The sequence below is a fragment of the Ovis canadensis genome, chromosome X (assembly GCF_042477335.2).
Source record: "Ovis canadensis isolate MfBH-ARS-UI-01 breed Bighorn chromosome X, ARS-UI_OviCan_v2, whole genome shotgun sequence".
Taxonomy (NCBI): Eukaryota; Metazoa; Chordata; class Mammalia; order Artiodactyla; family Bovidae; genus Ovis; species Ovis canadensis.
The window spans coordinates 5,303,361-5,316,671 of record NC_091727.1 but is presented as its reverse complement, the minus strand read 5'-3'; the positions used below and the strand labels follow the sequence as shown (position 1 = coordinate 5,316,671).

Here is a 13,311-nt window from a genome sequence, read left to right as displayed (position 1 = left end):
CAGGGGTAACGGCCCCACCTGCTGATGCAGGAGACGCGAGTTGGATCCCTGGGTTGGGAAGATCCCCCAGAGGCGGGCATGGCAACCCACTGCAGGATTCTTGCCTGGCGAATCCCATGGACAGAGGAGCCTGGCGGGCTACAGTCCCTGGGGTCGCAGAGTGCCAGGGTCCAGCCCCGGTGGATCCAGGGAATTCAAAGTGGGGACAGCATTGGTGAGGGAAAAAACATTTATTTATTAATATAAGATTAGATTAGGAAGAAATAGTGTAGTAGGAAAATTAAGTGGAGAAAAGAGGCTGATTAACTTGGTTTACGTGGAAAGCCAATAAATTTCCAGACAAGGAGCTTGCACCATCTACGTTAGGCCACCGGCGTCCGTTTGAATAGTGGAGAGTGCCCCGCCTTGGGCTCTCTCTCTCACGGATCTTAGAAGCCAGGACAAGTAAGTAGACATGGCGAGCCTCCATGCCCCAGATGGAAATTCAGCCTGAAATTAGAGTAAAGAGGAGACACGGGGGAAACTAGTCCTTCCAATGACTGGCCCGGCCCCGATTGTCCAGAAAGGCCTTTTATACCTTTTTTTGTGCATAGATATCAATGGATAATATAAAATCATGCGGCATCAGCAGCCCTGACTCTTATCAAAACCAGGCTTTCTTTCTGCATACCTAGTTGTATACACAAGTCTTAGGTGATTTACATCATCTTCTGGCCAGAGGGCCAATTAACATTTTACAGCCCTTTTCTGATACGGGTTTGTCAACCAGAACACCTATTTGTGTTGATCTTCCCAAAGTCTGGTGCCACTCTCAGAAAGCACTAAATAAAGTTACATTCTTACGTAGCAAGGACACAAGAGGAGTGCAGTGATATATAACAAAAGAAAACTAATTAGCTCAAAAGTCTAGTGTTGCTAACATCAAAACTACTATATACCCTAAATTTTACCTAATGGAAGATACAGAGCCATGCAGGGGCAGCAGTCTTGACCCTTTCTGTATATCTTTTTGTATACAAAAGGTCTCAGGTGATTTACATTATCTTTTGGCCAAGAGGCTTGCTAACACTTTTCGGCTCTCTTCCTTAATGAATGTTAATCTCATTTCCCCTGAAGTGTTTTTCTTTAATCTGCATCTCCTTAAAGCACTAAAGTTACATCCCTATAGAACAAAGGGGCAGTGTGTTAACAAAGAAGGTACTTAACTCAAAGATCTAACGTTGCTACTTGTTTTTTCTATATACCAACTATATCAACAAATAAAAGATATGAAAATTTGGCAGCAAGTATTGGCTCAACAATGAAATGCTTAATCAGTCCTATTCTAATGATCTTGACTCCTCAGAAGCCCCTACATTCCTAGGATGTTTTAAGCTTCCTGTGCCTCTCGCGTAGGGAGGCCTCAAACAATCACACGCGCAGCTATACGAGTCCTGCAGGCAGGCTAGAAAGCCATCAGAGGGGTTTTTAGATTGAAACACTCCTATTATGCCCAGGAGAGTTATTATCTAAAAGCTCTAATTTTTCCAGAAAAAGGTGGTGGGGGGACAGCCCCCTGTGAATGACAGAAGAGTAGGTGAAAAGCATAACACAGTAAAGCAGGCGGACTCTGGTCTTGGGGGGTGGATGCTCGGGAAATTCCAGGGGGAACCCCTGAAGCCTGATCACGTCCTCGCGTTTTGTCAGGCATGACCTTGTCACAGGCGGATTCCTCACGCTGGCCCCGGGCAGCAGAGTCGGACACAGCTGAGCAACTAAACACAAGCATGTGAATATATAAAAATAAGTGGAGACTCAGTTTCCCTGGCCAGTGCGTTTAAGACGTGAATGAAAGAGAGGACAGACAGAGCGTTTAACAGTTCAGCTCCCACTGCTAAGACAAGCATGGAACTCCATGTAAACAAGTGCACTTTCATCTCCACTCAACGCTCCCTTCCACCCATTAAAAAAATATCAGACACATGTCACAATAACTCATACCAACTGGAAGAACTTTGCACGTAATTTCCCCGTAACATTCAGAAACTATTTCTATCAATGATATTCCATCTCTGGAATGAATAATTATACGGCGGAGGCAGAGCAGCGGCAAAGCACGAGTGATGTCTCAGGAAAGGTATTCCAGGAAGTTCAGTCTCGGGGAGCACGCGCCTCTTGCGGCGTTTTGTTTGATTTCATTACAGAAACAATTTTATTCTGTGGATGGACACAATTACTTCGACTGTGACCACCATCTCATTACAAAGGCATTATGTTTTAGCAGCAAATTGCATCTTTTGGGAATCGATTAAGGAGCTAATTTATTTCTGTGTTTGTAAAAACAGTCTTTGATGAATGGTTTGTTTGTGTCTTTGTAGCATTTTTTTTTCCTTTCTTAATGTTTTCTTTCTGGACACTGCCTGGATAGAATTACAGGTACAAGAAGAATCACGACCCCTCTCTCCTTACAATCATTATGTGGAGCCTGGTCATTTGGCCACTAACCTACTTACCGGATACTGACTTACTCTGTATTCACTAACTGGGCTTCTGCTAAGAGCCTGATACTGTGCTCCGCTGAGCTTGGGAATACAAAGATAATGAAGGCTGCTGCTGTTTAGATGCAAAGTCATGTCTGAGTCTTTTGCAACCCCACGGACTGTAGCCCGCCAGGCTCCTCTGTCCGTGGGATTTCTCAGGCAAGAATACTGGAATGGGCTTCATCTTCCTGACCCAGGAATCAAACCCACATCTCCTGCATGGCAGGCGGATTCTTTATACCACTGAGCCCCCCGGGAAAGCCCTTATGATGAAGGCTGTTATTGGCTGGACAACAGCCTCTTGCATAGAATCCAACCTGTGTTCTCAGCAACGTGTGAATCCCCGTGTCATCCTGAACCACTGGGCTGGGCCCCCCCTAGACATGCTATATACCTTCCACTCCAATATTTTTCTTCACAGGAACTCTTAGAATCCCTTTCACTTCTCTGTCATCTTGGCATTCCTCTATCTTTACCCTCCATTGTTTCTCTTTTGGTTGGGCACAAATCTTCAGGACTTTCTTCAGAAAAGAGGTACATGTTTGAGGTTTTCAGTATCTACAAATATTAGCATTTCACATTCATAACTGACTAATAATTATGCTCAGTATTGCACTATATGTGAGGCCTAATTTGCCCATAGGTTTTCTTTTTTTTTCTTTTTTAATTATTTAAAATTATCTCTTAACCTGTGCTGGGTCTTAGTCATGCCGTGTGACCTGTTAGTTACAGCATGTGGGATCTAGCTCCTTGACCAAGGATGGAACTCGGGACCCCTGCATTGGGAAGGAGGAGTCTTAGCCACCAGGCCACCAGGGCAGTCCCCTCATGTAGTTTTGGAAGGTGTTGCTGTATTGACTTGTAATCTCAAGCGTTTCTGTTGCAAAGTTCCTATATGATTATTGGTTATTCTTATTGTCAACATGGCATTTCTTGACCTTGAAATTGTGAATTGGACTGAGTCGTTCATTCAACATGCCGAGTTGTCCAATTCTTTCCTCCCAGCTTCCATTGCCCCTACTGCTGACAGCCAGTATTCTTTTCTCAAGAAACTGACCAGCCCACAGGGGAAGAGCTTGAGATTCTGTGCATGCCAGTACCCCAGGGAAAGTTCATGGTCTCTACTGAGTTATCTTATTGTAAAGTCCACTGGTTGCTGTTGTTCAGTTGCTCAGTTGTGTCTCATTCTTTGCAGCCTCATGGACTGCAGCACACCAGGCGTCCCTGTCCTTCACTATCTCCAAGAGTTTGCTCAAACTCATGTCCATTGAGTCAGTGCTGCCATCCAACCATCTCATTCTCTGTCATCCCCTTCTCCTCCTGCCTTCAATCTTTCCCAGCATCAGGGTCTTTTCCATTGAGTTAGCTCTTCGCATCAGGTGGCCAAAGTACTGGAGTTTCAGCTTCAGCATCAGTCCTTCCAATGAACAGGCCTGATCTTGAGGATGGACTGCTTGGATCTCCTTGCTCTCCAAGGGACTCTCAAGAGTCTTTTGCAGCACCAACAAGAGCTACCAGCTGACATTTTACTGTGTCACTCTCCAAATGAATTGGACAGTTCAGAATGACCCCTGTGGCGCTAGTGGTAAAAACTCACCTGCCAGTACAGAAGGCGTAAGAGACTCAGGTTTGATCCCTGAGTCAGGAAGATCCCCTGGAGGATGAAATGGCAACCCACAGCATTCTTGCCTGGACAATCCCATGGATGGAGGAGCCTGGCAGGCTACAGTCCATGGGGTCGCAAAGAGTCAGACACAACTAAAGCAATTTAGCATGCAAGTGAACATTATATCAAGTATTTAAATTGGACATGTTTGTATTTATGAACAAAACTAAAATAATATCAGCTAAAATAATATCAGCATAAAGATAAGATGCATTGAATTATCAAATGAGAATTCATTCTGAAATCTTACCTACTATCAAATGTCACTAATAATTTCACACAGGCAAAGCAGGTCTCAGATCGTTAAGTCCTCTAGAGTCCTTTCTTGTTTCATTTGACACTCTGACCCAGACACATGAGGGCTCTAAGCCATGTCTGTGGAAACAATCTCGATACAGAAGGGAGCAGCTATGTTCATCAGCCATCTCCACTTACACTGAGATACTTACACCTCTGGCTTCCCTGGTGGCTGAGTGATAAATAATCTGCCTGCCAATGCAGGAGATGCGGGTTGGATCTTTGGGTTGGGAGGATCCCTGGAGAAGGAACTGGCAACCAGCTCCAGGATTCTTAACTGCAAAATACCATGGACAGAGGAGCCTGGGGGGCTACAGTCCATGGGGTCATAAAGAGTCCTACACGACTTAGCTACTAAATAATAACAACAAAATTTACATCTCTTAAGTAACATCTTCTGGGGAGCCATGTCCCCAAACCCATAAACGGTTACATTACAGTTTACAGTGACTTTTAGCAGTTACATTCTGCTAAAAGTCAATGGATAGGGACCCTCCCACGAGGAGCTAGTGTTTGCCAAGAGGTCTGACCTTGAGAAGGTCACAGGGAGAACTACCCTGATCACCTTTCTTTCTGACTTTGAACCAGTAAAAAGAAGAAAAGGGATTCCCAGACTGCCACTAACCCTTTTTTAACCCACATGTGTTAAGATTTTGACATATTTTTAAACTGCACTATTTAAATTTTATTTTTAAGCATACAGACATAAAAAAATACAAAATGATCCAAGATTCTAATATTCATATAACTTCAGGAAGATAGATGAGCTACTGTATTTTAAGACCAAAGAATTGATACTTTCAAACTATGATGTTGGAGAAGATTCTTGAGTGTCCCTTGGACTGCAAGGATATCAAACCAGTCAATCCTAAAGGAAATCAAATCCTGAATATTCATTGGAGGGACTGAGCTGAAGCAGAAGTTCAAATATTTTGGGTCTCTGATGAGAAGAGCCAACTCACTGGACAAGACCTTGATGCTGGGAAAGACTGAAGTCAGGAGGAGAAGAGGGCAACAGAGGATGTGATGGTTGGATGGCATGACCAACTCAATGGACGTGAGTTTGAGCAAGCTCCGGGAGCCAGTGAAGGATAGGGAAGCCTGGCGTGCTGCAGTCCATGGGGCCACAAAGAGTCAGATACGACTTAGCAACTGAACAGCAGCAACAAATGGATGTCCCATTAAGGAATAGGCATTTTCTAATACAAAAAATGGGACATACTTGAGGATTTATCCTGTTTCCTTAACTCCACTGTCAAAAGCGCTAGAAATATCTATAACGCCTTCAAATGTCTTCATGTCGGCACCAGTGATGAAATCATTTGTTTCTATCTCTGTGTATCTAGATCTATCTCTTTCTTGATTCATGAATTGTGGCATGAGGATAGTTAATTGAAGGGTATGGGATTTAGTTCCCTGACCAGGGATCGAACCCCAGGCCCCCTGCATTGGGACTGCAGAGTCTTAGCCACCGGACCACCAGGAGAGTTTCCATTTCTCATTCTTTTTCTAAGCCTTCTAAGCCATTTCACTCTTTAATAGTTAGTTATAGTTTCTTTTCAGTTCTTCCCCTATACCTAGAGAATGGATTCGCCAAACTGTCCACACTTGCTTTAGGTTATTATACCTACATAGCATTTGTGTTTGGCCCAACCATATGAAACCCAGTACTGCAGCTTCAGGCACGGGGAAACAGTCTTCTCGCAAACGGTACCTCTTCCTGCAGTCAGACTGAATACGGGGCCAGTGAATCACCAGACTTCTGACCTAGGAAAAGTTGTATAAATCAATGGTACCCTGTAAATAATATATGAGACCGGAGGCTCAAAAAGTCTCATGGTGAGCTCTGGGAAGAGAAGAGCCCTGGGTCAGGCAGAGTGGAGATTAATGAGGCTGTGTATATTTCCTGATCTGCAGGTAAATAACTCAATATTTGCCAAGGAAGCCATCGATGGAAACCAGTAGACCCTGCGTTGATGTGCCGGGTGTTCTGAGACCACAGTCAATAGAAATTAATTAAGTGCTACAATATCTATGATTAAATACGTCTCTAGGGAGAACTAGAAAAGTCATGAAAAAAGGAAATGGAAGAAAGAGGAAGCAAATTCTAAGAAGCAGTGGCAGAAACAATAACAGACGAAGTTGTAAATAGTAGCTGAGAACAACAAAAAACTAAGTTGTACGCACAGCCCATCGAGGCGTGGGAAGGAGAGCCCTGGGTCCCTTAAGATTCTTCACATTCATGTATCATCTGGTCAACATTTGTCGCGGCTTCTTCCTATGAGCAATGACACTTGAGTCTTCAAGTAGGGGAGCGAGTTTGTTAGAGGGAAGTCCAAGGCTGATAGGATGGGGGGTCTTGGAAGAGGGGAGCAGTGATTATCCAGTGAGAGTGATGGAGGCATGGGCAAGAGGCTGGTCAGAAGGGGTGAAGCTGTTCCTGTCTGGGTTGCCAAGAGCATGGGACAAAGAGATTCTTATAAAGATATTGCGTAATGAGCGTCTGAGTGGAAATCCATGTGGATTTGCTCAGAGGCCCCAATGTCAGCTTACAGGCACAAGCCAAGTGTGGAGAACGCCATGTCTGTCTGTGATGAACCAGGAATTTGAGAAGGGTGAGATGGAAGTGCGTCACAGAAAAATGAAAGGGGGTCCCCTCTTGGGGAAGATGATGATTCATTAAGATAGGAAACAGGCATGAGACGTGTGACAAGGCAGAAAAATAGGAAGGAGTGAATAAAGATGTGAGCAAAGACATCTAGACCAAGAGATGACCTTGTTCAAAGGTCTCGCACTTCGGGGCAGGGATTCCCAACTTAAAGGATCTAGTGTCTGCTGGTCTGCGGTGGGGCTGATGTCATAATAATAACATAAAGTGAGCAACAAATGCGGTGTGCTCCAGTCATCCGGAAACCATCCCACCCTACTCCTGGTCCGTGGGAAAACGGCCTTCCATGAAAGTGGCCCCTGGAGTCAAAAAGGCTGGGGACTGCTGCTCTAGGGGGAAGACTGGCTTTAACTGAATATGACCCGTGGGCTCTCCAGAAACTAGACCCTGCCGGGCTTTCAGCATCTTTGAGCATCATCTCTCATCGCCCACCCACCTGCCCAGTCTGAACTTCAGCCACACAGCCCTTCCTGACCCTGGCTCCACATCCAGGAATAGGAGCTCAGCAGTTGCTTGGTGACGGCCAGAGGGGGCGGGGCTTCGGCGGAATCCCCCCCGCCCCCATCCCGTGGCCCAGGAAGGTTGTCAATCACTACTGCTACTTTGAAAGGTAGTTCGCATTACAGTATGACAGAAAATGAAGAAGAACTAAGATGAGAGTGAAAGAGGACAGTGAAAAAGTTGGCTTAAAGCTCAACATTCAGAAAACGAAGATCATGACATCTGGTCCCATCACTTCACAGCAAAGAGATGGGTAAATAGTGGAAACAGTGGCAGCCTTTATTTTTGGGGGGCTCCAAAATCACTGCAGATGGTGACTGCAGCCAAGAAATTAAAAGACGCTTACTCCTTGGAAGGAAAGTTACGACCAACCTAGATAGCATATTCAAAAGCAGAGACATTACTTTGCCAACAAAGGTCTGTCTAGTCAAGGCTATGGTTTTTCCTGTGGTCATGTATGGATGTGAGAGTTGGACTGTGAAGAAAGTTGAGTGCCAAAGAGTTGATGCTTTTGAACTGTGATGTTGGAGAAGACTCTTGAGAGTCCCTTGGACTGCAAGGAGATCCAACCAGTCCATCCTAAAGGAAATCAGTCCTGAATACTCACTGGAAGGACTGAGGCTGAAACTGAAACTCCAATCCTTTGGCCACCTGATGCAAAGAGCTGACTCATTTGAAAAGACCTTGGTGCTGGGAAAGACTGAAGGCGGGAGGAGAAGGGGACGACAGAGGATGAGATGGTTGGATGGCATCACCAACTCAATGGACATGGGTTTGGATGAACTCCAGGAGCTGGTGATGGACAGGGATACCCGGCGTGCTGCAGTCCACAGGGTCACAAAGAGTCAGACAGGACTGAGCGACTGAACTGAACTGAAGTCTTTTTCTCCCTGTCCCACAGAGGATGGAAAGGCAGCTTAGGGAAACAAATGGGTTGACTTAAAGGCTCACAGTCAGAGCTCGCTTCTTAACCACACCTGCCCAGCTCCTAAGCTGTTGTTTCTTTGCACTTCCCTCCCACCAAAGCGGAGAGACAAATATAAAATACAGTGTTATCAGGCTTCAGGTTTGGTTATATAAAAATGGGACTTTTTTATCATACAAAAACTATGCTGCACTAGAATGCACATCTATTTTTAGGAATAGCTATTATATTCCAAAACTAATATAAAATATCACGGTTTGTATTCATCTAAGCAATGAACAGGGCTTCCCAGGTGTTTCAGTGGTAAAGAATCCATCTGCCAATGCAGGAGATGAGGACTCAATCCCTGGGTTGGAATGTCTGTTGGATAATGAAATGGCAACCCACTCCAGTTTTCTTGCCTGGGAAATCCCATGGACAGAGGAGAGTGGCGTGCTGCATTCCATGGGATCGCAGAGACTTGAACATGACTCAGTGACCAAACAGCAACAAGAAATGACAACATTATGGAGAGGTGAGTGTGGTCATGGCATTCTGCTTCCTTGATAATAATGTTTTCTGTTATTAAAATGTGTTCCATAGACAATGTCTGCATTCCTGCCGCCAGTCAAACCCAAATGTTGGAATCCTAACCTGCTATGTACAGGGATTAGGATATGGGGCCTTTGGGAGGTGGTGAGTTCATGAGGGTGGGGCCCTTATGAATGGGATGAGTGCCCTTAATAAACAGACCTTGTTATTGAGTGCCTTGTTTAAGGAGTGCCCTTAATAAACAGAATAATCTTCTCACACAGTGAGAAGATTATGAACTTGGAAGCAGGTTCTCATCAGACTCCCGGTCTGCTGACAATCTAATTTTGGACCTCCCAGCCTCCAGATACCTGAAAAATAAATGTTTGTTGTTTATCAGCCACGTAGTCTACAGTATTCTTTCATAACAGCCCAAGTGAACTAAGACAAAGGGTTTGGGGTTAGGATACCAACCATCTGTGAAGAGGTTTAGACCAACACTGGGCTTATATGTTCTGAGTGGACTTAGTTTCTATCCACGTCTCAATCCATATTGGAAAAGAAAGGCACAAATTCCAGAAAATGAAGCTAAAATGGCTAGTTCTTTAAACATGAAGCCTGTGAAAAACGTATCTTTACTTTTGTAAGACTTATTTCTTAATCTGTGTAAATAATGTACCCCAATTTAAAGATGCACAGAAAACAATGCAGATGGAAGAGTAAGGAAAAAAGAAAAGGTAGTTGGGAAACAGAGGAAGAGAATGAATTTAGCTAAAGGTGGACAGTTGATGTAGTTAGAGTCTGATTAAACACTGAATGTGAAGTGCCAAACTAAAGATAATCAGCAAACTTACACATTAACTGGACAGCGAGTTAACCACACAACACGTTGTGTGCAACTCAGGTCAAGTATCTTGTGTTGGCAAACTGGGAGGATGTATTCGAATATAACACAGTAATAGAATTGATCATTCTAGCTCCTAATCATAGAAGGTTACCTCTAAGGATTTCTGTTTTTGGAGATAGAGGAAAAGTGGTCTGAGAGTCAGTGGTTATTTTATACCACAGGTTTTGAAATTCTGTCTCAAAACACACAATACTATTATTCACAACTGCTTTCAAAATATTCGTTTCTCTTAACTGAATAAAAGTATTTGTCTACGTGAAGAAAATGGAAAATAATTTTTTTACCTAAGGAATCAATGTTGAAGGCAAATGAAGGTGATAATGGATCCACATACAATCAAAACCCACTAAAACAACTATAGAATATCACCTTCTCGTGTGGTTATCTTTAAACTTTACAGATGGTGCAATCAATATGAGCGTTGCAGCAATATCATCACTGGATGTGATACACTGAAAGTAGACATGTGCAGTAGCTATCGCTGTGACATTCCAACCTTCTGGTAAATCTCTCTTAACGATGTTCACCTTCAGCCTAATGATATATTTATGTGGATTCAAAATTCCTATGAGCATTAATAGAACCTTTGATGACTTAACAAACGGAAAAGCAGGATGTTAGGATGAGCTATGAGATGATATATTTAATTTATTCCTAAAATATATAACACTGCTTGCTGTGGCTGTTCCAACTGGAGTAATTGGTTGCAATTAAAATAATGAGATATTCTAAATAATGATACACGCAATACAAATGCAGAGGCATATGTAATTTGTAATTCCTTTATCATTTTTACGCTGATACATTTCTTCCTAATTATAATAAGCTTCTGAGCTAATAGGAGTACATTTTGTCCTCTGGACTATATTCTGGAGGAATTATTTCTCAACATTGGTAATGTGAAAACCACCTGACGGAACCTAAAAAATATATATAAACATGTAATTTGGAATAAACTTTGGGAAACTATTGGGAGCTTTCTACAACCTGAAGACATGTTTACTCTCTGACTCAGCACTTCTGCATCTGGGTAAATATACAATATGTTTTCTCAGTGTGTGTTCACCAGGAGACATGTGCAGGAAAGCCTGTTATGAGTGCCATTCTGGAGTGTTTTCGGTGACCAAGCAATCCCACTTCTGGACACATACTCAGAGAAAACCATAATTCAAAAAGACACATGTACCCCAGTGCTCATAGCAGCACTATTTACAACAGCCAAGACATGGAAACAACTGAAATGCCCCTGAAGAGAGGAGCGGAGAAAGCAGGTGTGGTATGTGGATACAATGGAATACTACTCAGCCGTAAAAAAGGAGTGAAATTGGGTCATTTGGAGAGACATGGATGGACCTGGAGACCGTCGTACAGAGTGAAGTTAAGTCAGAAAGAGAAAAACAAATATCGTATGTTAAGGCATATATGTGAAAATCGGAAAAAAAATTTGTATAGACAATCTTATTGATAAAGCAGTAATAGAGACACAGACAGAGAGATCAAAGGGAATGGGCATGAAGGCAGAAAGGGAAGGAGAGCAGGATGAATCAGGAGTTTGGGACTGACACACACACACTTTTACGTATAAAATAGATAATTAGTGAGAACCTCGTGTATAGTACAGGGAACTCTATGCAGTGCCCTTTTGTCATCCAAATGGGAGAGAAATACTAAAAAAAAAAAAAAAAAAAAAGGAGAGAGAGGATTTATGCATACATACAGCTGGTTCACTTTGCTGTATAACAGAAATTAATACAACACTGTAAAGCAACTCCACTCCAAGTAAAATTTTTTAAAACTTGAAAAAAACAATTCTGAAAAGCTACAGACATCTGAGAATAAAGTTAAGGCCCTGGCTATGTGACCTGCTTGAGTTTGGAGGCAGTGAGCATGATTTGGAAATTAGATATGTGATCTTCATGGCAGAATTATTGCTCAATTATTAGGTGTGATTTGAAAGAAGTAAGTTCAAACTGCTAGGCGCAACAAAAATAAGATACAAGGATGTAATATACAACACAGGGCGTATAACTAATACTTTATAACTTTAAGTGGCGTATAACCTATAAAAATGCTGAGTCACTGTTACACGCCTTTAAGACCACCTTAATATAATGTTATCAATCAACCGGACTCCAAGAAAAAAGTTAGTTCCTATCCTTGATAATATGATACTTAATATTAGCCATTTAGTGAAGGTTCTGAGTACAAACAAATGTATTGAGTGCCTGTGTGAATACCGTTCTGATAAACTTATGTATATGAACTCCTGTAGTCCCGAGGGTAGCTTTTCTTCTCCCCCATTTCTATTTGCCATGAAGTGATGGGACCGGATGCCATGACCTTAGTTTTTTGAATATTGAGTTTTCAGCCAGCTGTTTCTGTCTCCTGTTTCACACTCTTCGAGAGGCTCTTTAGTTCCTCTTCACTGGGCTGGCTTTTGGGGAGTGGATACAAACAAATGAAGGAGTCAGACAGGTGGACACACTGGGGAAGAGGATTCTAGGCAGAGGAAGCCCCTAGTGATGGGGTCTATGGATGGGAATCAGTGTAGCATCCTGGAGCAACGAGTGGGGCGAAAATATCATGGTAGAGGGATTAGCTTGCAGAGGTGAGTTCAGGCAGGTCCCGGAAGGGCTTTTGGGATGAGAATTTCCCTTGCACGGAAGTGTGACTCAAGTACGGGAGGGTTTGCAGCAAGAGGGGTAACTTCTCACTCCAACTGTAATTTCTGGTAAAAGGACACTGGATTGTATAAGAGGGGTGATGAGAGACCCCCAGGGAGCTCTCCTAACGACAAAGACGGAAACGGCACTGGCCTGGAGAAAAATGCCACTGGACGGGATGCAGAAACCCAGGAAGAATCTAAAAGTAAGTGGACAGGGCTTATGAATGGAGTCTACGGATGGGTGTGGCAACAGAGAAGGAAAGGAATCCAGTGCGTGAGTCTGGGTTCCCACCTGACACACAGATGCCAGGGAAAGGAGCGCATGAGTGTTTGTGAGTGACGGAGTCCCGTAGCTTTGTTTCTGACGTCTTCCTATTGGGTTGTCCTGAAGGCATTCTGAGGGTTGAGATCAAATAAGTGGCTGGATACAGGATGTAGGAAACAGGTGAGAGCCAAGAATTTGGGTGTTTTCATGACGTAAATGCTATATATATAACACTGCCTGTGGAGACAGCACAGAGAAAGGGAAAATGAGAGGCTCAGACAGTAAGGAATCTGCCTACGATATAGGAGACTCAGGTTTCAATTCCTGGGTAGCGAAGATCTCTGGAGGAGTAAAAGGACAACCCGCTCCAGTATTCTTGCCTGGAGCA

The 13,311-nt window shown here is 43.3% G+C and overlaps 1 protein-coding gene across 1 annotated transcript in view; it reads left to right on the top strand.

Moving 5' to 3' along the window:
* The window catches only part of PNPLA4 (patatin like phospholipase domain containing 4), a 125,032-nt gene extending 115,713 nt beyond the window's left edge, over window positions 1-9,319 (top strand). The window contains exon 8 of the mRNA XM_070289702.1: window positions 8,849-9,319. The gene's annotated coding sequence lies outside the window, so the exon portion shown is untranslated. The remainder of the gene's footprint in view (window positions 1-8,848) is intronic.
* The last annotated feature ends 3,992 nt before the right edge of the window (window positions 9,320-13,311 follow it).